The sequence below is a fragment of the Callorhinchus milii genome, unplaced genomic scaffold (assembly GCF_018977255.1).
Source record: "Callorhinchus milii isolate IMCB2004 unplaced genomic scaffold, IMCB_Cmil_1.0 Scaffold4, whole genome shotgun sequence".
NCBI classification, from domain to species: Eukaryota; Metazoa; Chordata; class Chondrichthyes; order Chimaeriformes; family Callorhinchidae; genus Callorhinchus; species Callorhinchus milii.
The window spans coordinates 2402591-2424555 of NW_024704745.1; the positions used below are offsets into that span (position 1 = coordinate 2402591).

The following is a 21965-nucleotide window of genomic DNA, read 5'->3' on the forward strand; positions in this document are numbered from 1 at the left end:
ACTTCACGGCTGTTTGTGGGACACTGCTGGGCGCAAAAAGGCCGCCGGGTTTCGCCCACAGTTTAATTCACTTTGCAGCAACGTTCTGCGAAGGGCCTTGAGGCATCTCAAGTTGTGATAAGGCGCTGATCACATACAAAGGTTGTAATCCATGTTATATGATTATTATTTTACGGTATGTCCCGCGACAATGTGATAAGGCGTCGTATTGAAAACAAAGATTATTATTGTTAGTGTGACTGACGGGTGAGCAGTATTGGAGACGTTGAGCTGTCCTTAGCCATTAGCTGCAAGTTTACACATGTTGGGGTTGTCACACCACAGACAGCTGGTAATGTTATTAGTCACCAGGGATCTGGACTTGGGTCGTTGTTACACGAGTAATTGTCAGAAAGTCTCAGACGTAAGCTCGTGTTAAAGGGTTTCAACTTGCTATCAAACATCTTGTTACCAATCTATGTTTAAGGGAAGATTTAATTGAAGTGATGAATGTTGGCGGGAGAGACTTTGTAAAGCTCTGGATTTCTGACGCCCAACTCTTCACCAAAGGGTGGCGGGGGCTGCACTTCTACAATTTCTATAATAAATAAATGGGAATAACACTCGCATTCGATACAGCGCCTCATCACATCTTCGAGACGTCTCAAAGCGCTTTACAGGATACACTGTAAAGTGAACTGTGTATTTTGTGGGCGAAACGCGGCAGCCAATTGCGCACAGCAGCGTCCCCACAAACAGTCGTGGATTGAAGCGACTAATTTTGTTATTTGTTTTAAACATTCTTGAAGACACCCTGGAATTTGGAAATACGCCTGCAGAAATTCAGCTCCGAGATAATAATGTAACTGTCATTTGACTCCACAGCACCTTTACATCTTTGGAGAACGAACTCAAAAGCCATCACCGAATTTTCTGTACAGTGACTACCGTGTAGAGATTTTCTGTAGTGACTGTGAATTTTGTAGGAAGATCCCGATTTTGCACACTGAGGAGATCTCACAAGCGGCAGTGCAGTGAATGGCGCATTGAATCCTGTAGCTCAGCGGTTAGAGCAAGCGAGAGGGCCTGGGTTCGATTCCTGGGCGTGGCAATATGTTGGGCAAGTTTCCTATTTACTCAGAAGTAGATAGGAACCTGGTTGTTAGTCGAATGGTGGATCGCTTTTCTGGGGGTAATAATTCCCTCAAAAAAAAATAAAGTCGCTCAATCTACGACTGTTTGTGGGACGCTGCTGTGCGCAATTGGCTGCCATGTTTCGCCCAGAAAATACACAGTAAATTCACTTTACAGTCTATTCTGTGAAGTGTTTTGAGGCGTCTCGAAGACGCGATAAGGCGCTGTATCAAACGCAAGGATTATTATTATTATCATCATGCTGTGAAGCGCTTTGAGACATCTCAACAGCATGATAAGGTGCTCTATCAAATGCAACAACAACAACAACTTGCATTTGTATAGCGCCCTTCACATGGGGCAGCTTCACAGTGGTGGAGTCTGACACTGAGCCAGGTGGAGAGGGAGGGGGCGAGGCGGAGGGATTGAGGGAGAGAGTTTCCAGAGTTTCGGAGCATAGTGGCTGAACGCTACCGATGGTGGAGCGGAGGAGGGGGACGAGGGACAAACAGGAGGCCGGAGCCAGTCGAGCGGAGGCAGAGGGTGGTGGAGTGGGGTGACGGTGGGGTTTAGGTCGCAGATCGGAGAGGTAGAGGGAGGTGCGAGGGCACGAAGGGATTTGAAAACAAGTGGGATTATGCGAGGATTATTATTACTATATTATTATTACTATCTGAGCAGTCCGATCTGCTTGACTGACGTAGATGAGAAGGGCCTTTTGAAGTCTGAAGACTCCTCGGGGTGATGTGAGTTTACAGAGATCCGGTTACAGAGGTAGAGACGGGTTGATCAGAAATCAGCTCTGGCTGTGATCACAGCCTACACCAAACTGCAGCAACATCAAAGAAAGCCCTTGAGGGCCAAACAGAGGAAAGAGAAGTGGTGGAGGGTGGAGGGGGGGCTGGTGGGTAGGGAGAAATCTCCTCACCTTTATTAGATCAAACAGGTTTTTAGTTATTCTCTCCATCTCTGCTCGACACACCATCTCCCCACCGCCCCCAGCCACCATTCCCCCATCCCCGCTTCCACTGACCTCCCGCTCGCAACCAAACAAGCTCACTTTGAAAGCAGAAACAAAAGCTCGAGATCAAAATCGGATCAATTCTCCACACGTTCTGTTCCTTAATTAAGGAATGAGGTAAAATCATGGTTTGAAGTACCTCCCCCCCACATCCCCCCCCCCCCCCCCCCCCCCCCCCCCCCCCCCCCCCCCCACCACCATCACCACCAACCTCCCGCAATTTGGATTGCCTTCTTAATAATATGATGATCCTTGCATTTGATAGAACGATTTAACATGCCGTTGAAACGTCTCAAAGCGGTAACAGAATGTTCTGTGAGGTGGAGCGACTGTGTATTTTGTCTTCTTTGAGATCCTCCCAGAAGTCTTCTTCCACAAACCTGCTCCTTTCTCCCCCCCATAATAATAATAAAATAATAATCCTTCATAATCCTTACATTTGATAGAGTGCCTACGGTCACCACCCCCCCCTTCCCCTGGCTCGGTGTCGGGGGCCGCCACTGTTAAGCGCTCTGAGACACCGTCCGGTGTGAAGGGCGCTATACAAATGCAAGTTGTTGTTGAATTTGTCACAGTCAAGAAGAAGCAAAGTGCTTCACAGGATTCCCTGTAAAGTGAAGTGACTGTAGCTCTAGCCTGCTAATGGTATACAGCACTGTATAACGATAATAATAATTAATACTTAATTAATAATAATAATTAATTAATAATAATAATAATAATCCTAGCATTTGATTAATAGCGCCTTATTGGGTATTTGAGACGTCTCAAAGCGCTTCACAGGATACACTGTAAAGTGAATTGACCTTGTATTTTGCGGGCGAAATATACAGTATGGCTCAGATGCTCGAACACCAGCTCTCTGTCTCAAACCCACAAAACTAGGAGACAACTGGGAGGCCGGTCGATCCACTGTGTAGCAGCGTCATTGTTTTCCCCTCCATTCAATCCTAACCCGTAATTCCTTGCTCTTTCCCAGCGCCCTCTAATTCCTTTCTCCACTTAATAATAATAATAATCCTTGCATTTGATATAGCGCTTTTCACGTCGGGAGGACGTCCCAAAGCGCTTCACAGAACACACTGTAAAGTGAATTGACTGTATATTTGTGGGCGAACGCGGCAGCCAATTGCGCACAGCAATATCCCACAAACAGTCGTAGATTGAAAATGACCAATTTATTATTGTTTTTTGTTTTGGAGGGATTATTATTAGGCTCTGTGTGGAGTAAGGAAACTTGCCCAAGGTTTCGCCCTCTGCCTGGAATTGAACTCAGGTTTCTCGCTTGCAAAGCGAGTGCTCTAACCACTGAGCTACAGGACTCCTTGGGCCTTCCTAGTTATCTTCTAAATGTCCGTTCCCACAGCGAAGGGAGTTTCTTTCTCTCTCGCTCAGTGTCCAGGCCAACACTCCCCCAGAACAAATTGACCGTTCACTTCATGGCTGTACGTGGGACACTGCCATGGGCAAAAATCGGCTGCTGCGTTCATGTCACAAAATGCACAGTCACTTTACAGTAAATCCTAGGAAGCGCTTCGAGGTGTTTCGACAACGCGATAAAGGAGCCAAATCAAATGTCAGGATTAGAATCCGGGATCGATACAAAAACTCCGCGCTTGATAACACGGAAGCGTGAGCCGAAGAGCGAGCGAGTGTGAACGGGAGAGCGACGCGAATAAAAGCAGCACTAAAAGTAAAATAAAAGCAGCAATAAAAGGGGTTCTTTCGAGAGCCAAATGGAAGGAAAGGCTGGCGTGATGTGGCTTTATAACAGCAATAACAACAACAAGATTACATTTGTATAGCGCCTTTCACATCGGGAGGATATAATATATATATATATAATAATAATCCTTGCGTATGATGTAGCGCCTGATCACGTCTTCGAGACGTCTCAAAGCGCTTCACAGGATATACTGTAAAGTGAATCGACTGTGTAAATTTGTGGGCAAAACGTGGCAGCCAATTGCGCACAGCAGCGTCCCCACAAACAGCCGTGGCCGATTTATTTTGAAAAGCGATCCGCCAATCGACTAACAACCCGTTTCCTGCTCGGTAAACGTGCGCGTGTGAGTGGATTAAAGAAACTTGACTGATGTTTCGCCCCCTGTCCGGGAATCGGACCCAGGTCCTCTCGCTTGCGAGGCGAGCGTTCGATCCACTGAGCTACTGAACTCCACATTGCTTTGAAAGCGGAGAGGTATGAAATGTACAAACATTCTTGGGGTTTCAGATATTGCTCCAGGGTCAGTGGAGACTGAGAAGAAGGTTTTTGAAGATTTTTTGTTTTTGAAAAGGATGGCGAAGGAATTTCTCGCAAGATCGAGGTTTACTACCCGGCTACCAATCCCCAGAGTTTAAAGCTTTCAAGCAAGGCGCCTGTCCTTCTGAAATTATTTAAACCTGGGATTTCTCCGTCATGACCGAACACACAGCAGTGGGAAACACATACATTGATAGACACGCGGAGAGAGAGAGAGAGAGACACACACACACACAGAAACACAGCGAGAGATGGAGACACACACACAGAAACCCAGACAGAGAGAGAGAGGCACACGCACACAGAAAGAGACACTGCGAGAGAGAGACGCACACTCACGCGAACGCACACAGAAACACTGCGAGAGAGAGACGCACACCCACGCGAACGCACACAGAAACACTGCGAGAGAGAGACGCACACCCACGCGAACGCACACAGAAACACAGCGAGAGAGAGACTCACACCCACGCGAACACACACAGAAACGCAGCGAGAGAGAGACGCACACCCACGCGAACGCACACAGAAACACAGCGAGAGAGAGAGAGAGAGAGAAAGACAGACAGACACACAGACAGAAACACAGAGAGAGTGACACACACACACATAAGAGCCAGACACACGCAGAACACCGATAGAGAGAGAGAGAGACTTGCTCACTCAGAAAGAGAACAAGAGAAAGACGCACACACACACACAGATGTACACACAGAAAACTAGAGCTCACGTATACATTGAAAGAGACAGAGACGCAGCAAAGGAGAGACAGAGACAGATAGCAAAGAGGCAGTGATGGAGAGGCAAAGAGACAGACAGTGAGGAGTGGAGAGAGGAAGAGATAAAGGCAGACACAGAGAGAGAGAGAGAGAGCAAGCAAACGGAGGGCAGGTTTGAGGTGTTTCACAGGAATATCGGTTCCACTTGATACCCATCACAAAATGGCTCCCAGATTTGGTTACAGACAGGATTTTCGCATCGAATCTATTGCAGAAAAGTCACACCTTTCACTTTGGTGTCACACTTTCCCCCGCAGCGTTACATGTCACAGTATTAAACATAAACATTGTGGCGTCCTGTAGCTCAGGGTTCACCACACTCGCCTCGCAAGCGAGAGGACCCGGGTTCGATTCCCGGGCAGGGAGAAACATTGGGCACGTTTCCTTACTCCGCACACACACACACACACATACCTCCATTTAGCTAACGGTAATAAGGAACCCGGTTGTTAGTCGATTGACGGATCTCTTTTCCGGGGGTAAAAATCCATTGAAAAAATAATTTGGTCATTCACAATCACGGCCGTTTGTGGGGACGCCGCTGTGCGCAATTGGCTGCCCCGTTTCGCCCACGAAACATACAGTCGATTCACTTTACAGTATATTCCGTGAAGCGCTTCGAAGGCGTGATAAGGCGCCGTATCAAACGCAAGGATTATTATTATTATTGTTCCCTGAAACGCTTCCTAATTGCGTTGCAGGATCCTGAACATCCGCTTCGACAGACACAGAAGGGAACGAGGTCCGATGTCTTGTCAAAGGCGACGTCTCTGACAACACAACGCTGACCCCACCACCGCACCAGCGACTGGGAGAATTCAAACCCCTTTCCCCTTATCCCACCTCCCCTACCCCGAGCAGTGGGCTGGGAGCGTCAGCCTCGACCCTGAGCTCCGAACCCCTTTCGCACGGGGTAGCGTTCCCGGAGCGCTTGACGGTGGCAGAGCCACTGACAACGAGCCAAGGGGGAGAGGGAGAGGGAGTGGGGAGTCGAACGTAACCACGATCAAAAAGGAAGGTCACGATACAGCGCTTTATCACGTCTTCGAGACGTCTCAAAGAGCTTCGCAGGATATCCCGTGAAGCGAATCGACTGGATATTTTGCGGGCGAAACCCGGCAGCGTCCCCACGAACAGCCGTGGATTGAAGTGACCGATTTAATGTCCCCTGGCACGGTGCCAAATCGCACCAGCGACTGGGAGAATTCAATCCTTGTAATGATACCAGGCCGTAATGAGCTTGTTTGTTCTGCGAGTTATTGTACTTGTACTTTCTGATTAAAATTTCACGCATCGGCAGGTCTGAGGATACCGCTCGCAAACGGACCCTGTCGCTCGTCTTTATCCTCCCTCCCTCCCTCCACCGTGCCTCTTTCGTACCCTTCCTCCCACTTCTCCCCCTCTTCCCTCTCCCTCCCCTCCCCGCTCCATTCACGGGGTGAGAGAAAGCAGGGGAATGGGGTTAGAGTAGAGAGCTCCAGTGGGGGAGCGAGCCCCAGCACAGACACGATGGGGAGAGAGTAGGGAAATAATAATAATAATCCTTGCACTTGATATAGCGCCTCAACACGTCTACGAGACGTCTCAAAGCACTTCACAGAATATACTGTGAAGTGACTGTGTACCTTGAGGACGAAACACAAAACATACCAAATGGGATTGGAGTAGAGAGCGAGCAAAAGAGATTTAACCAGGACTCCCCTGTGTGAAAGAAGAAGATGGAATAATTGAAGCATTAATGGAAGCCAATTGCGCACAGCAGTGTCCCACAAACCGTCGTGGGAGTGTTCAAATCGGAAGGCCATCTCAAAGCGCTGCACAGGAATTACCGGGAAGTGGAGTGACTGCGTATTTTGTGGGCAGCACAATCGTGCACAACAGAGTCCCGCAAACATGCACGGAGTGAGCGAGTGACCAGTCCATTTGGGGGATTACCGGCCAGGACGCCGAGAGAGGAAACTTTAACGTCGTTAACGTCCACCCGAACAGGCAGACCTCGGTTTAACACATCCTCCGAAGGACGGCACCTGCAACACAGTCATCTTAGACTGTGATTCGAAGTCCCGACCTGGGGCGGGGGGGTTTGAACCTACAATCTTCTGAACCCCAGAGGCGAGAGCGGGCGCTGCCCCTGAGCCAGGCCGAAGACGTAACATGATCTTGCGTGCATCTGAACAGGTAGACTAGGACTCGGTTTAACATGAAGGGTCTCTCCTGCAACAGACTGGTCAGTGAGCTCAACTTAAATGGTAGATAGGGAGGGGGGGGGTTCATATAGGTGGAGAGGGAGGGGGACAGGGGTTTGAGGGTGTGTGGGGTGGGCGGGGGGTGTGTGTTGAACATTCTGAACCAAAGATGAGTGCTATCGATTGAGCCAGTCTGACACTCAAATGTCTTATGTTTTCAAGACCGCAATGGGGGAGGGGTGGGGGAGAAGGTTCATGGAGAGGGGGACAGGGGTACAAAGGTGTTGGGGGGGGGGGGGGGAGTACAGAACCCCTAGCTGCTGGTGGAGGTAAGAGCTTTTAGTTGCAATGCGCTTCTGCAGGGCACGTAATAATAATAATAATAATAATAATCCTTGCATTTGATACAGTGCCTCATCACATCTTCGAGACGTCTAAAAGCGCTTCACAGGATATACCGCGGTGACTGTATATTCTGTGGGCCAAACGGTGAGTTGACAATAACGTGAGAAAATATATATGTATAAATATACACACCTAAGGGGGAAGGGAAGAAATACACACACACACACACACACGCACGCACCAAAAGTGACAGCTCAGCTGAGCAGACGACACGAGACCGAAGTACACATTCAGCAGAAGAATAAATGCGGCATTTTGCACCAAATAAAAACAAACACCGCACCCTGACGTCTCAGTGCATTTCATTAAAAAACCTGATGAGTCTCAGTCTCTCTCTCTCTCCCTCCCTCCCCCAACCACCACCACCCCTTCCACCAGCCTCCTCTTTTGCAGTTATACGTAACAGCCTCTGGGGACAGAAGGTTCTAATAATAGTAATAATAATAATCCTCGCATTTGATACAGGGCCTTATCACGTCTTCGAGACGTCTCAAAGCGCTTCACGGAACATACTGTTAAGTGGATTGACTGTGTACTTTGTGGGCGAAACGCGGCAGCCGATTGCGCGCAGCGGCGTCCGCACAAACAGTCGTGGATTGAGTGACCTATTTATTGTTATTATTTTTTGGAAGGGATTATTACCCCCGGGAAAAGCGATCCGCCAATCGACTAACAACCGTGTTCCTACTTACTGCTGGGGAAACAGAGGCGTGTGTGTGGAGTAAGGAAACTTGCCCATCGTTTCGCCCCCCACCCGGGAATCGAACCCAGGTCCTCTCGCTTGTGAAGTCGAGTGCTCTAACCACTGAGCTACAGGACTCCACTGATGGGTTCAAGCCCCCATATTGGGGAACCTGAGCTCAGCGCTGAGGCTGGCACTGCAGCGAGGGGCTGGGGAGAAAGATTGTGTGGTTCGCCTACAAAACACAGTCACTCCACTTTACAGTGTATCCTGTGAAGCGCTTTGACACGTTTCGACGTGATGAGGCGCTACATCAAATGCAAGGATTACTATTATTGTAAAGACACAGGTATATACCTACAATCACACACAGCGACTGTGTGTTTCACCCTTTCCGCACCATCAACGGTGACCGAGTTTACAGCCATTAAGAGACCAGAAGAGTTGGAGGTCTGAGCAAGATAGGAAGCAAGGTGTGGGTGGAAAAGAGACAAGCGGAGGGGAGGGAGGTGGGGGGAAAGGGGGAAAAAACAGAGGGGGAGATAGCCGGAAGTGCAGTCTGAGACGTGGGAGTCAGACGGCAATAGAGTTCAGGAGAGCGGGGGCAAAGTGGCTGAAAGCTTGCCCACAGATGGTGAGGCAAAGGGTTGCGGGGACGTGAAGCGACAACAGCAACTTGCATTTATATAGCCCCGCTTCACGTGGGGTGGGGTAGCGCTTGACAGTGGCGGAGTCTAATCGGAGAGCGAGGGGGGGGGGGGGGGGGGGAAGGTGACCGGGAGCGCGATCAAAAAGGTTCTTAGGCGGGATTTGAAAGTGGGGAGGGAGGGGGTGAGGCGGAGGGATTGAGGGAGAGTTTCCAGAGTTTCAGGGCGCAGTGGCTGAATGCTTGACCTCCGCAGGTGGAGCGGAGGGCGCGAGGGACGAGCAAGGAGGCTGGAGCCGGTCGGAGCAGAGGCTCTGACCGGGTGGCAGATTGGGGGAAAGAAGTGAGGAGGTCGGAGAGGTAGGGAGGCGCCAGGGAGAGGGACAAGCCAGAGTTCGGCACAGGGGAGTGAGCGGCCACGAGAATAAAACTCCCAACACGCCGGAGCCAGCAAGCTTTCCTTCTGCATTCGCAGTTTGGCGGCGGCTTCGCAACTCCATCAGTGCGTTGCCAAGATTCGCTGGGAGATTGGTGCATGATTTAGATATTTAATCACTTTACGTCTGCTGTGCGTTTTTTTTTATGGTTCAGATCAGGCTGCTGAGTAAGTAGTTAAATCAGACGCAGTGAAAGCATTTGCAGATTGGCTTGGGCTTTATTTTTCCCACAAAGCGCGTGTGTGCGTGTGTGTGTGTGTGTGGATTGGAATTTAAAGGAATTAAATCCGTGTTGTGTGCAAGACGACGCTCAAAGGGCAAGGTTGGGGTTTCGAGGCAGTGTTGGGGGGAGCGTCGCGTTGTCGCAGTTACTGGCTTTCGGGCGAGACGTTTAAGCCGAGGTCCTGCCGTGCCTGTTCAGGTGGACGTTCAGGAACTCAAAGCAACAAGAGAGAATACAATTTCTCCCAGTGTCCGATAATAGGCCGATAATCCCCCGAATAAAAATCGGTGGCTCACTTTATGGCTGAAAGCAAATAATGCTAATCCTTGCATTTGATACGGCGCTTTTCACGTCTTCCAGACGTCTCAAAGCCCTTCACAGAATATGCTGCAAAGTGAATTGACCGAGTATTTGTGGGCGAAATAGGACCTCAAATTATAGGAAGTAAATCAATAATCCTTGCGTTTGATGTAGCGCCTCATCATGTCGTTGGCACGTCTCACAGCGCTTTGCAGAATATACTGGTAACTGGACTGACTGTATATTTTGTGGGCGAAACGGCAAAATGCGGCAGCCGATTGCGCACAGCAGCGTCCGGCGAACAGTCGTGGACTGAGTGACCACATTTTGTTTCGGTTTTATTTGTTTGTTTGTTTTTTGGAGGGATTATTACCCCCCACCCCCCACCCCACCCGGAAAGCAATCCAATCGACTAACAACTGGGTTCCTACTTACTGCTCGGTAAACAGAGGCGTGTGGACTAAGGAAACTTGCCTAAGGTAAGATTCCACCTGACCGGGGAATCGAACCCAGATCTCTCGCTTGTGACGCTACAGTACTCCACCAAGTTTCAGCAAAATATACTCAAAAAGGCCGGTGAAAGAAATGAACAACTGTTCCGCCCCCAAAACATACAGTCACTCCACTTTACAGTATATTCTGTGAAGCGCTTTCAGACGTCTCAAAGACAAGTTCAGGCACCGTATCAAATGCAAGGATTATTATGATTTATTACTGCTGTGTTGTAGTCAATGCCATCGTTTGGAGATGGAGCGATGTAGAGTGGGGGAACGTTTGCTCTGATTCTAACGGGCGCTGCACTCGAATGGGCAATGGTTAAGGCTGACATTGAGTAAGAGGAGTGAACAGAAGTGCTTTGTTCCCCAGCGTTGACTCATTGCTCACCTCGATGGGCGCAAATGTTCATCTAAAGTGGTCAAAGACCATCACATCAATCACGCCAGATCTTTGCTCAAATAGAATCGCTGGTCCTCTCTCTCCGCTCAGTGTACAAGGGAGTAGTTTAATATCAACAGTCGCTACTTGGCTTGTGATACTTTAGGACTCACCTTCCCAGATCCACAATAACTCTGCACACCTGTTCCTGGATTCCCAATAAATCCACACACCCATTCCCAGATTCCCGTGGAGTCCCGCAGCTCAGTGGTTAGCGCGCTCGCCTCGCAAGCGAGAGGACCTGGGTTCGATTCCCGGGCGAAATGTTGGGCAAGTTTCCCTACACCACACATGTCTCTGCTTACCCGGCAGTAAGTAGGAACCCGGCTGCTGGTCGATTGGACCGATCGCTTTTCCGGGGGGGGGGGGGGGGGTAATAATTCCTTCTAAATAAAATAAAATAATAATAATTTGATTCACTCAATCCACGGCTGTTTGTGGGGACGCTGCTGTGCGCAATTGGCTGTCGTGTTTCGCCCTCAAAACATAGTCAACTCACTTGACAGTATATTCTGCGAAGCGCTTTGAGACATCTCAAAGACATGATGAGGCGCTGTATCAAATGCAAGGATTATTATTATTATTATTATTATTATTATTATTATTATTATTATTATTATTATTATTATTATTATTATTATTATTATTCCTCCCAATAAAGCCAGGCACCCATTCTGAGACTCCCAATCAATCCGGATATCTATTTCCGGATTCCCAATAACTCCTGATTTCCTACAACTCTGAACACCAACTCCCCGACTCCCAATAACACTGAACATCTGCTAAAGGATGTCCTGACAACTCCTCCTTCCTACCCCAAGGCACTGGGAGCCAGATTCCACTGAGCCAGACCACTGTCACCATCTGTCTCCAGTAGCTTGTGTGAGTGGCACACATGCCAGCAAACTCGGACGCAAGGCACGGGAGAGGGAGAGGGCACGGGAGAGGGGGAAGGTGACCGAAAGCAAAGATGAGTCCTTAAGTAAATGAAGTAAATAATAATTTGGTCGCTCAATCCACGACTGTGTGTGGGACGCTGCTCTGCGCAATTGGCTGCCGCGTTCGCCCACAAATATACAGTCAATTCACTTTACAGTGTGTTCTGCGAAGCGCTTTGGGATGTCCTCCCGACGTGAAGAGCGCTATATCAAATGCAAGGATTATTATTATTATTAAGTCAATCCACTTCACTATGTCCTGTGAAGCGCTTTGAGACGTCTCGAAGACGTGATAAGGCGCTATATCGAATGCAAGGCTTATTATTATTATTATCCCACATTCCCTTCGCCTTCGCTCCCTCCCTTGCCTCCTTTAAGGCTCGTTTCAAGACCCCCACCTTCGACCGCACTTGGCCAGTCCACCTACCTCCCCCACCCTCCCCTCCTGAGCACAAATCCCAGCTCGGGTCCAAATCCCCGACTGTCCAGCGCCTTGGGCCGTCCTCCCGACGTGAAAGGCGCCGTGTAAATGTAATTTCGCATTGTATTGTGTTGCGAAGTAAATCAACTGAGCTGGAAAATAAAAGTGGACAGAGGCGCAGTGACCCTCACAGCAAACGGCCCGATCAATAATTCATCCCGATATTTAGCTCTCGCCTTGCGGTAAGCGCAACACTGCGGATTCCCTTCGGGACGTTGGTTTTATCACCGCGAGGGGCTTGAAAGGAATTTAAAGTAATCGAATCCGACGGCGGCCTCGTGTTGGGAGCAATTTTTGCCGTTTGCGAAGAAGATGATTGCCCACTGCTAGCTGGACAGCTCTCTCCGTCTCTCTTTCTCTCTCTCTCTCTCTCTCTCTCTCTCTCGCTCTCCCGTTTTAAAAAAAAATTAATTTCAGAAAATTATATCACCTTGACAATCAATACAATGCCCTCAGACCTGCAACCCTGGCTGCGGTGGTTCAATTTACAACCTGTTGCCGCGAGAAAGGCTCAGGACTGTGAAGATAATGCTAATCCCTGAGACCGGTACAGGGCCGATGACGTCCAGACATCTATAACAATCAATAATAATAATAATCCTCGCATTTGACTGAGCGCCTTATCGCACGCCTTCGAGACGTCTCAAAGCGCTTCACAGGAATGTGCTGTCAAGAGTGATGACTGCAATATTCTGTGGGCGCAACGCGGCAGCCAATTGCGCACAGCGGCGTCCCCACAGACAGCCGTGGATCGAGTGACTGAATTCAATATGATTTATTTGTTCATTTATTTATTTTTGGGGAGGGATTATTGTCCCCGGAAAAGCGATCCCGCCAATCGACCGGCCAGCGGGTTCCTACGTGACTGCTAGGTAAACGGAAGCGTGCGCGGGGGGGGTAAGGAAACTCGCCCAACATTTCGCCCTGCCCGGGAATCGAACCCGGGTCCTCTCGCTTGGGAAGCGAGCGCTTCTTACCAACTCAGCTACAGGAACCATCTTGAGCTCCGAGTTCCGTCGTGGGCGCCTGAACCCAGATCTTTCCGACTCGGAGGCGAGAGCGCTTCCTGAGCCAGGCTGGCGTGCATATTAAGTGCGTTCGAATTGATGCGTTAAGTAACTGGAGATGGTGGTTCCCGGAGCCAGGCTGGATTGCATTTCGCTCTGCGCTGTCCTCAGCAAACAGTCTTAATCGTCTCCTTTACTGTAACAGGTAAATCAATTCTACGGGTTTAAATTGATTCCTCAATTTTCACACCACTTAAGGAGCAAAGATGACATTGTGTGTAGGCAGCAAATGATTTATCACAATAATGAAAATATTCATAACAGTTCGACAATGTCTCGCTCCCCAGGTGAGGGTTATATTAGTTAGCGTTGTGGGGGTGGGTGGGGGAGGGAGAAGTGGGGGAACGGGAAGTGGGAGGTGGAAACAAAAAGGACTAAACACAGTCGCAGATTGCACAATATTAATCACCTTGAGCTGAAATTTATTAACAACGGGAGGATTGGATATTATTGAGGTGCAACCCAATGGATCTCGTGCTCCAACACTCCCTTCACTCCCCTCTGTGTCCTCTCCTCTTGATACCCGGGACCTCAATTTCTTCCCCAAACCTCAGAATTAAGGAAATAATAAATAATCCTTGCATTTGATACAACGCCTCATAATAATAATAATAATAATCCTTGCATTTGATATAGCGCTTTTCACATCGGGAGGACGTCCCAAAGCGCTTCACAGAACACACTGTTAAGTGAATTGACTGTATATTTGTGGGCGAACGCGGCAGCCAATTGCGCACAGCAATGTCCCACAAACAGTCGTAGATTGAAAATGACCAATTTATTATTGTTTGTGGTTTTGGAGGGATTATTATTAGGCTCTGTGTGGAGTAAGGAAACTTGCCCAAGGTTTCGCCCTCTGCCTGGAATTGAACTCAGGTCTCTCGCTTGCAAAGCGAGTGCTCTAACCACTGAGCTACAGGACTCCACGGGACTCATCACATCTTCGAGACATCTCAAAGCGCTTCACAGCATACACTGTAAAGTGAATTGACTGTATATTTTGTGGGCGAAACACGGCAGCCGATTGCGCACAGCAGCGTCCCCACAAACAGTCGTGGACTGATTGACCACATTTTTTAAAGAAAAATTATTACCCCCGGAAAAGCGATCCGCCAATCGACTAACAAGCGGGTTCCTACTTACTGCTGGGTAACCAGGGGCGTGTGTGTGTGGAGTGAGGAAACTAGCCCAAAGTTTCGCCCCCTGCCTGGGAGTCGAACCCAGGTCCTCTCGCTTGCGAGGCGAGTCTCTATCTCTCTAACCATTGAGCTACAGGACTCCACGTGCTCACTCTTCCCTCCTCCTAAACACTCTTCTGAGGAAGAGAGAGAAGTCCTGTAGAACGTTAAGAGGAAGTGAAGAGTTAGCCTTCACATGCGCAAGGATTATTATTATTAAGTGAAGAATGAATGGTTGGGTAAACCTGCAATGAGGGGTGTGAGTGTGTGAGTGTGTGTGTGTGTGTGTGTGTGGGTGGGGGGAGGAGAGATAATTTGGGGGTCAAGAGAAATGCTTCTGGAGCCAAACACGTCAGCGAACAGCAAACAAGGAACGTTCTTGAAAAAACGCAGCCCCTCATTGATTGCTCAGCAGGGAGCACTTTGCCTGGGATATTCCTACTGAGAGCATAAGGACGGACACAGCCCCAGCCCATTAGATTGCTAAATAACCGGCACAGGCGGCTGAGCTTCAATAACTTTATGACTTATTACGGCCGGCGAACGAGGACACACACTGGAGTTGAGGCCAGGACTCTGCCCCGCGCATCCCCCCCACCCACCCCCCCACCCTCCCTCCCTAAAGAAGAAAACGCTGACACAAGCGAATAATCCACTCGCCTCGTCCATGCCGGTGATTACATTATTCAGCAATTTTCCGGGGATTCATGCTGCCAATTTTGAACACCTTTCCTGCTCGCCCTAAGACATCAGCACTGTGCTGGGCTGGGCTGGGCTGGGCTGGGTTTCCTCGCTCTCCCCCTCTCTCTCTCTCTCTCTCTCTCTTTCTCTTCTTCTTCTCCAGGGGCTCTGCATTGCAGGGCCACTGTTTAACAAAGCAAAGCAAAGCCAACAGAGTGTTGAATAAGCGGACAAATCGAAGCGGAGGCTAAGTATAAATAATAACAATACGAATAATGCCTACACTTGCAGTTGATACAGCGCCTGTGGTTTCCGAAGCTTCCTGGAGAGCCAGGGTCCGGTGGAATTGCAGGCCAGGGTAATTATAATAATAATAATGATAATCCTTGCATTCGATATTAACGCCTTATTGATTATATATATTTGTGGGCGAAACGCGGCAGCCAATTGCGCACAGCGGCGTCCCACAAGCAGTCGTGGAGCGAAGTGACCAGTTTATTATTTCTTTTCTATTTTTTTGGAGGAAGGAAACTTGCCCAATGTTTCGCCCTGCCCGCCCGGGAATCGAACCCGGGTCCTCTCGCTTGTGAGGCCAGCGCTCTAACCGCCGAGCTACAGGACTCCACAACTGCGTGTGATGCGCGCAATTGCCCCCCTTCCCGCCTCCCCCCACCCAGCGTGCTATTGGGGTAACAGGACAGAGTTTGTCCCCTGTGTCCTGGCCAGCAATGGCTCCAGATACAAATGACCGCTTTGCCTGATGCGAATCCGTGCTTGTGTGTGTGTGTGTGTGTGTGTGCATGTGTGTGTGTGCGAGTCTGTGTGTGTGTGTGTGTGTGCGTCTGTGTGTGTGTGTGCGTGTGTGTGGTATCTCTGCCGTACATTCACATCGGGCCTCGCCAGGCTCCACTGGCTCCCAATCACCGAACGATTTCAAGATCCTCTCACTCGTTTTCAAATTCCTTCATGCCCTGGCACCTCCCAACCTCTCCGACCTGCTTACCGCACCACCCCCCACCCCACCTCCCCCCAACCCCACCCGCTGCCTCCCCTCGCCCAGCTCCGTCCTCATGTTCGTCCCTCGTTCCCACCTCTCTCCACCATCGGCAGCTGTGCCTTCAGTCACTACCCCCCGAAACTCTGGAACACTCTCCCTCAACACCCACCCCCCCCATCCACCGCCTTGCCCCCACCTCCAAACCCCATCTGAAGACCTTCCTTTTTACTCGTGTTTACAGTCACCTTCCCCTCGCCCTCTGCCCTGGCTCGGGGGTCAGACTCCGCCACAGTCAAGCGCTCTGGGACGCTACCCCACGTGAGGGGCGCGATATAAATACAAGTCGTCGTTGTTGTTCCTGTGACGAGATTTGCCTTTACATTTCTAATTGACCCCGCCTTTTGCTTTTTCACGTGTTTATAAAACCCTTTAATAACAATGGTAATCCTTGCTTTCGATATAGCGTCTTATCACGTCTTCGAGACGTCTCGAAGCTCTTCACAGGATACACTGTGAAGTGAATTAATTGACTGTATATTTCGTGGGCGAAACGCAGCAGCTAATTGCGCACAGCAGCGTCCCCGCAAGCAGTCGTGGATTGAGTGACCAAGTTATGCTTTTTTTTCACCCATCCACCTGCAATGGGATGGGTCGCTGTCAGTGCAGAGACATGGCTGCGTTTCATTAGAGAAACGCGAAATAAATTGCTCCCAAAACAATTCAATGAAAAGATCTGGTCTCCGATCACTGTGCGCGTCTGCCGTCATCACCTTAATAAAGAGGGTAAGCTTTGTGACTCAGATCAGGTGCAGATTGTGTCAGACCGTTATCGCTGCGGATGAGTTAATTGAAGAGGAAATGAAGAGCAGTTCAATACATTGATGTGATGTGTCGCACACTCATTTCATCGTTTGACTTTCTCCCAACAAAAGACTAGACCTGAAATAAAAACAGAAGTCGCTAGGCACAACCTATGCATCAGGTTCGAACCGCCCCCCCACCTCCCCCCCCCATCCCAGCTGTCCTTCCTTCCCCACATCTGGATCCTGACAGTACGGCTTTCCTCCACCTCTGCCACATTGCCCGCCTCTGACCGTATGGTACCCCAGACGCAGCCGAAACACTCGTCCATGCGTTCATCACCTCCTGACTTATTCTCCCCAACCCGCTGCCTCCGCTCGACTGACTCAGGCCTCCTGCTTGTCCCTCGCGCCCTCCGTTCCATCATCGGCAGCTGCGCTTTCAACCACTATGCCCTGAAACTCTGGAACACTCTCTCTCTATCCCTCCGCCTCGCCCCTTTCCTTCCCCATCTTCAGCTCGCAACTGAAGACCTTCCTCTTCGACCGTGCCTACGGTCACCTCCCACTCCCCCTGGCTCGGGGTACGTGCTCCAGGACTGTGAAGCGCTCTGGGACGCGTGAGGGGGCGCTATATAAATGCAAGTTGTTGTTGTTGTTGTTGTTGTTGTAGCAGGTCAGGCAGTGTCTATGAAAAGAGGAAAGTGACTTAAGGTTTCAGATCGTAGACCTGAAAAAGTGAACTCACTTTCCTCTCTCCATAGTTGCTGCATGATCCGCTGAGGGTACCCAGCGACTTCTGTTTTTAGTTCAGATTTCCAGCATCTGCCGTATAATAATAATAATAATAATAATCCTTGCATTTGTATAGTGCCTTTCACGTCAGGAGGATGTCCCAAGGTGCTGGAGGTTGAGCTGGGATGGCCCCAGAGCAGGTTATTGGAGAAATGAAGTCCTCAGATACCAAGCGAGGTGGTCTGTGCTGAGTTGCTCTCCTCCGCACTGTCTCAGGGTCATGTCGAACCTCTTTATTTGGTTTTGACCAAAAGCAACATTAAACCCTCATCTTACGGTGGGAGATGCCTCTAACCTCGGCAGGTCTCAGCTTGTGTGTGTGTTTTGTGTTCCCTCTGGAACTCCATCCTACAGTCCGTCCGCCTCGCCCCCTCCCTCGCCTCCTTCGAGGTCCGTCTCACAACCCTCCTCTTCGACCGCGCCTTCAGCCTTTCTCCTAACACCCACATTACCCTCCCTGCCCTCCACCCCTCCTGATCCCAACCACCAGCTCGAATGCACGTCCTTGACCGGTGCTGTACAAATGTAATGTGTTGTGTGTTGTGTTGTGGTGTGTGTATGTCCGCGTGTGCGCGAGTGTGTGATCTACACAGCATCTACACAACACCTTTACAGTGTTGTACCATCCTCAGTATATTGCAGCATCGGATACAGATCCCCTTTAATCACGGAATATCAGCGACCATTACCAGAAGGGTACCAGGGATGAGGGACTTTAGTTACGTGGAGAAACGAGAGAAGTTGGGATTGTTCCCCTTAGAGCAGAGAAGGTTAAAGGGGAGATTTATTAGATGTATCAAAATTATGAGGGGTTTTGATCGAGTAGACAGGGAGAAACTGTTTCCACTGGCGGGCGGGTGGGTCGGTAACCAGGGGACCCAGATGTTGACCGTGTATCAATACTGGGCATTGACAGGGTCGAACAGGACGGTCTTCAGGTACGACCTGGAGATGGAGACAGAAGGGGCGAGGAGGAGGGATAGAGGGAGAGCGGTTCCAGAGTTTCGGGAGGTAGTGGCTGAAAGCGCGGTCTTCAATGGAGAACGGAAGGCACGAGGGACATTCAGAAAGGACGGAGCCAGTTGAGGGAAGGCTGTGCGTTGTGGGGGGTGGGGGGGGGGGTAAGCAGGTCGGAGAGGTAGGGAGAGGTGCCAGCCAGGGCACGAAGGGGTTTGAAAACAAGAGTTAGAGGATCACCATTTCCTTAAGACTTATCAGAACATGGTTGATGGTATCAAGACTTTTTTGAGCACCCAGCACGTTATCTAGGATCCTCGAAGATCACCCCACCGCCACACACACCCCGGTACAAGCTGCAACGGGCCCTCCCTCCACCAAGATAACCAGATGGCACTGCAACTGAACTCAGAATTACCTAGACAGACGCTCTGTGAGAGCAAGGCTCCAAACAGCAAAGGTCGTTCGGGGAAAGCTGGCAAAACAGATTCTCAATGGCATCTGATAAGAGATTTCTCTCCCCCCCACTTCCCCCCCACCACCGCCCCCAGCTTAAGGGGATTCAGGGAGGCTGAGAGGAACGTGACAACTCCGAATAAGGCCATGCACGGCTTTGGGGTGAAGGCTGAAATAGACTTGACTTACCTATCGTGCAGCGGAGGATGTCAGAAGCAGCGATCAGGAACAATTGAGAAACAACACACACACGCGCGCACAACGCACACACGCACACACACACCACACACACACAGAGCATGTTCCAGTTCACAGAAGGGGATGTTCCGTTTGCGGACGACAGCAGGGCCAGAAAACGTAGAGAGAGAGAGAGAGAGAGAGAGAGGGAGGAAGAAGAAGAGAAAAAAAGGTTAGTTCAAATTCAGTAACTCTCTCCGTGACATTAATACAACAACACGTAGCGCCCTTCCCATGGGGTAGCATCCTGGAGTGCTACAAGGATGGGGTGGGGGCGTGGGGGGGGGCGTCAACTTAGCAAGACAATAACTAGACTCATTCTTACGTTAATAATCCTAATGATTAGGAGGACGTCTCAAAAGCGCTTCGCAGGATTTAATGCGACTTAATGAGCAGAGAGAAGCGTTGAGCACGTTTCCTTTCTCCCCACGCCTGTTTAGCCAGCAGTGAGTAACCAGGAACCCGGTTATTAGTCGACTGTCGGATCGCTTTTCCGGGGGTACTAACCGCTTTTAAAAACAAATTTGGGTCACTCAATCCACGACTGTTTGTGGGGACGCTGCTGTGCAGCAATTGGCTGCCGCGTTTCGCCCACAACACACGCAGTCACTACACTTTACGGTCTATTCCGCGACGCGCTTTGAGACCTCTCGAAAACGTGTTAAGGCGCTGCATCAAATGCAAGGATTATTATTATTATTACTATTATTATTAAGGCGCACGATGCAAAGCGTTAACAAAATAATAAAGTACGGCTGCTGTGAAATGCCGATCAAAAAGCAAAATAATGTGATCGTGGGATTTTTTTTCGCACTGTCGGAAATAAGGAATGCGATGCAACTGGCCTCGGTAATTGCAGTGAGCGTGGGGGCAGGCGTGTAACAAATACACGGCCTCCCACTTACACACTGTCTACTTTACAAGCCTCCTCACCCGTCACTCGAAATAGGATCGCATTTGCATAGCTCGCAGCAGATTTACATAGATTTGCATAGACTGCGCAGGTTCAGCTCAACCGGCGCGTGCTACTGTTTATACTCCACGTGAGTTTGCACCTTGTGGAGTCCTGTAGCTCAGTGGTTAGAGCACTCGCTTTGCAAGTGAGAGACCTGAGTTCAATTCCAGGCAGAGGGCCAAACCTTGGGCAAGTTTCCTTACTCCACACAGAGCCTAATAATAATCCCTCCAAAACCAAAAATAATAATAAATTGGTCATTTTCAATCCACGACTGTTTGTGGGACATTGCTGTGCGCAATTGGCTGCCGCGTTCGCCCACAAATATACAGTCAATTCACTTTACAGTGTGTTCTGTGAAGCGCTTTGGGACGTCCTCCCGACGTGAAAAGCGCTATATCAAATGCAAGGATTATTATTATTATTATTATTATTATTATTATTACTCCTTTACACTCTGTTCTCTCTCGTGGGTACATCTGGCTTCCTCTCGCGCACATCCGTGCATAACGTGGGGTCCTGCGGGTCAGCGGTTAGGGCACTCGCCCCGCAAGCGATTCCCGGGGCAGGGCGAACCTTTGGCCGAGTTTCCTTACTCCACGCGGGCGCGTGCCTGCTGTTGACCCAGCAGTGAGTAGGAACCCGGTTGTTAGTCGACTGGCGGATCGCTTTTACGGTGGTGGGGGAGTGGGTGGGGGGTAAATAATCCCTTCAAAAAAAACGACAATACTGATACACTGGTCACTTCAACCCGCGGCTGTTTTGCGGGGACGCTGCTGTGCGCGATTGGCCGCCGCGTTTCGCCCGCAAAACACGCAGTCAATTCACTCCACGCTGTATTCTGTGAAGCGCTTTGAGACGTATCAGATGCAAGGATTATTATAATTAAGGGCTCCCCCGAATCCCCAAGCTCGAATTGGGGCTTGAACCTGCAGCCTTTAGCTTCTGTCTTGGGGGTCCAGGGGGGGCTGTGTTAGCAGCTGAGCCAGACAGGCAGCCACCTGTTTAATCACCGTACGAGGCCAAACCAAAAACAGAAAAGCTCTCCACCGCTCCATTGCGTTTAATAAGATTCCTGAAATCAGTAGACTGCGGCCAGGGTTATTACATCAGGTTTTACGGTGGACCTCAGGACCTTTAGCTCACACTCAACACTGCTAATTTCTTCGAACGTTAACATTAATTTAAGAAATGCCTTAAGAGCTCAGCCCAAATTCTACCCCCACCGTTTGTATTTCGACTCTTTCCCTTTCCCTTCCACTGTCTTTGCACAAAAACTACCGGCAGTGACGGTCCAGGATTGTTAAAGCCAAGTCTCCCTTCCGTGCCTGTTCAGGTGCTCACCTTCAAAGCCCTCCGTGGTCTTGCTGGCCCCCTACTTCTCCGGCCTCCTAACCCCGTAATCAGCCAGTCCTTTCCCTTTGCTCGGCGG

The 21965-nt window shown here is 49.8% G+C and overlaps 1 protein-coding gene and 1 non-coding gene across 2 annotated transcripts in view; both read right to left on the reverse strand.

The window, feature by feature from the left end:
* LOC103189793 (neural cell adhesion molecule 2) overlaps positions 1 to 21965 on the reverse strand; it is a 274085-nt gene that overhangs the window by 133515 nt on the left and 118605 nt on the right.
* On the reverse strand, positions 13328 to 13404 carry trnag-ccc. The gene has a single exon. It is a non-coding gene; the product is annotated as a tRNA-Gly (tRNA).